The following is a 3823-nucleotide window of genomic DNA, read 5'->3' on the forward strand; positions in this document are numbered from 1 at the left end:
TTGCACACACACACAAGATGACATTTAATTTTTTTTTCTTTTTTGGTAATTCGTATTTAGAAAGTGGATCTTCGGTTTGGCTGTTGTTTCTAAATTGTCGGACTTTCCGGTTGGAGCGTACTTAGAATTGAAGATTTTGAAAAACCCCAAAACCCGTTTTCAAAATTTTAATTTCGAAATGCCGATGGAATCTCCGCAATCGAAAAGGTAGGTTTCTGTAGAAAAAAAAGACACCCCCCTCCCTCAAAAAAAAAATAACCGAAAGGTAGCACGGTCCATAGATGGCAGTCCTATCTGAAACAGGCAACATTGCAGCATCTGATTACTAGCTCAACTACATTAGTGAAAATGTTGCTGAGATAGAAAAATGCACCATGTTGGATGAGTAAAAAAGGAGTAGTCTGCAATAAGTGAAGGGTTATTAGTTGAGGTACCATACAGAAGTGAGCTTACTTAAGTGCACCATTGAAGAATGTATTCATCCAGGCTGGAGTGTAGAAGTAATATGAAGGAGTTATATAAAAATTTATAAACCCACCCGGTATGGATATATAGGGAACTGTAAATCATCAATTGAATTATGTGGACTTAATCGCAACTACCGCTAGCCATATAATGTCTATGTGGCAAAAGACAAGCCAAAACGTAAGGCTCACAATACTAGAAACATTTCATGACTATGGCAGCATATGTTTGTAGAAAATATCACGCAGAAATTAGTTAATATACATATATCATTCTTATTAATTAAGGATATATGCTGGATGCACTAACATTAGATCATAGGAATTTGGGAGACATAAAAATGACGTACACCAGAACTGGTAAACACTACAGTAAACACTTGACGTAAAAAGAAAAATCATTCTTTAATCGCAATTTTTGTCAACGTGGGAATCTGGGTAGTCGCTCGAATATTTAGAAATACCAACCAAATATTCGCCAAATTTACATCCTGCTATTTTCGAAGACCATGTTGAACAATGTAGTTACTGGCATAAAAAGACGAAATTCACACAGCTGGAAAGTCTTTGGTAACTCTGCTCAACATCAACACATCTGAGACAAAAACAACACAATCTTCACAACTAAATACTTACTAATGACAGTTTGTATCTAAAATACATTTCTTTCCATAAACTGTGGTTTCTGGTCTATGATTAAGTACGATCCCACCGACAGAGACCTTGGAGGTTTAAAACGTGAACGTGAACAAAAGGTGTATGCTAAAATCTAGTATATTCTTATGAGGTATTCTTGATGAGAAAGAAATTATAATATTCATTGGTTATATTAAATAAGATAATAGTGATATAAATGTTGTTGGGTTGTTTCTTTACGGTAGGGAGTGACTAATCGAGTCTGCGATTATTTTGATTCCCGAATAAAACCATAAGAATATTAAACACATTCTAACAGTACTTTAATCACTGTTCGTTTGAGGGGAAACACATGAACAACACTACGCCGTTTCCACTATAAAGCTGAACATTTCTGACCAATCTACTAAGTTAATAACTTTCATAGAATTTGTGAAATTTAAAAATGAAATGCAGACGGAAAACTAAATTGCGAAAATAGACTCTATTCGTAATCGAAATTTCAATAACAAATGTATTATATATGAATGAATATTTTCCAAATATAAACAGAAAATAATAAATAATCACATGAAGGAAATAACGATAAACTATACGATACCTATTAAAATGAAATGTTACATCGAATGTTGCTTACTTCCAAGTTGATTGTGAATGTGACGAGAGTGTGGTTTACTCCACTTCCTTGTTATGTGCTGCTGCTGGTGCTCGGCGTAATTACCGCACACCGTAATTAACTTATTCAGCAAAAGAGTTCAACAGATTCTGGAAAATTCAGATTTCACTTTCCCTTTTCAGATGGTTGACTTTATCCTTTCAGTTAAATACACTTACAATAACGTAATAAAAAATGCGTAAGAGAGACGACACTTTGTTGTCTATATTCAATATCCGAAAGAAAAAATACTGTAGATATTTTCATATAAATAATAAATGAAAGAAATGTCATCACTCATATTTTGAATTGCTAGGAATTATGATATTCTGAAGCGGAATTCTGGTTTAAGCACCACATATAACCCCGCATTACTTTTTTAACTGTTTGGAACTTTCAGAACATTTTTACGAATTTGTGTTCTACACATGGGAATTCATACAATTATGAAAAAAAAATTTTTTTTTTAATTTTCAACTCTCCCCCATAAATCCTAAAAGTTCAACTCTTTTTTCGAATTTTTTGCTTACATTCCCTTCGGTGCATCATCATTCCATTAAATATGTTTATGGGGAGAAAATATTGAAAAAAAAAAACAATACATGTCAGAGTAGTAAGAAATGGGGACGGTATCCGGTGGTCGTGGGATGTGCTAAAAAATAACAGCTAAATCGCGCATAAATCTTACACACATTTTTTTTTTCCTAATCATATGAATTCCCGTGTGTAGAACTCAAATTTGCAAACATTCTCTGAAAATTCCAAAGATTTTTTTTTGTTAAGTTATAAGGTGTTATATGGAGTCCTTAAACCAAAATTCCACCCTAACTGGTTAGCAGAATATTATTAGACAATTACTAGAATAACATCATTAGACAATTACTTACATTGACTAGAGAGTCATTGTCTGGGGAGAAAAAAGACGGTAACTGTTAGCTCATTGACCGTAGATCTAATCAATCAAAGCTGAACTTGAAACAAATACTGCGGATACCTACACGTGAATGTCCCGCCCCGATTTTGTTTCCTCATAACTTTCAGAAAATTGAATATCTTTTAATGAAATTTTTTACAAATGCGCTTCAGATGATGTAAATTACTATTATATCGGAATTTAGGAAAAAGAATTTTCCGTGAGTGTGAAAAGGGGTTTCGGAAAATTTACACGATTCGGCTTTGTTTCCTCATAGGAGTAGATTACAATTATATCGGAATTTAATAAAGGAAAAAAAAATTGGAAGGATAGCACACTAACATACTGACACACGTTGCATATATATATATACAAAACGAAACTTGAAAGGCATAACTATAGATTTCTGCCCCACCGACTTTGGATGATCATAACTGTCAGAAAAATAGATATTTTTTAATGAAATTGTAGTAACGCCGTGCGCATGCGTAGTCTCACGCATGCATGGAATTAAACAAGCAAGCGTGCCCGCTCAATTCATTCTCTTTCTTGCTGGCCAGCAATAGAGCATGGACGTGTCAAGCAGTGTCTCTGACATTCCGCTGAGCTGCAATAACCCACTTTCTTATAAAGTGGTGATTCGACGAAGAAACAAACGCAGCATGGACTCTGGACTACCAACTTATAACTGGTGAACCCGACTAAAGAACAAATACGGCCATGGAGACTGAACTACGTATTACCAACATCTCCAATCATAGTCAACACGACTCAACAAGCGCGGTTTTTATTCTCGCCTTTGTTAGAGTGGATGTTTCCACTCACGATAAACAGACAAGAATTACAGCCTGCGATATTTCCTATTGTGTACTCAAAAAACTTGGTATAAATCTCTCACGTGTTCTGACTTTCTTTCTGCTGTGATATTTCACATACATATAGACGGCCTGTTTTTTATTATGTTCTTATATGTCGCATTCACACACTCACATACACATACATCTTTTATGCCACACAATAACTCTTGTTATTCATTTCATATGGTTGTCTTTTCTATCGTCTCATTACTGGTATTTACGAATTCACTAATGTTCGTAGTATAACATAATTACTTGTATATCATCTTTGATATATATTTTGGTGTTCGACCGTGTG

General features: G+C 34.4%; 1 protein-coding gene across 1 annotated transcript in view; it reads right to left on the minus strand.

Moving 5' to 3' along the window:
• Positions 1 to 1855, minus strand: part of LOC106878426 (NF-kappa-B essential modulator) — a 62984-nt gene extending 61129 nt beyond the window's left edge. Inside the window, exon 1 of the mRNA XM_014927634.2 lies at positions 1738 to 1855. The gene's annotated coding sequence lies outside the window, so the exon portion shown is untranslated. The remainder of the gene's footprint in view (positions 1 to 1737) is intronic.
• Positions 1856 to 3823: the final 1968 nt, after the last annotated feature.

The sequence above is a fragment of the Octopus bimaculoides genome, chromosome 20, assembly GCF_001194135.2.
Source record: "Octopus bimaculoides isolate UCB-OBI-ISO-001 chromosome 20, ASM119413v2, whole genome shotgun sequence".
NCBI classification, from domain to species: Eukaryota; Metazoa; Mollusca; class Cephalopoda; order Octopoda; family Octopodidae; genus Octopus; species Octopus bimaculoides.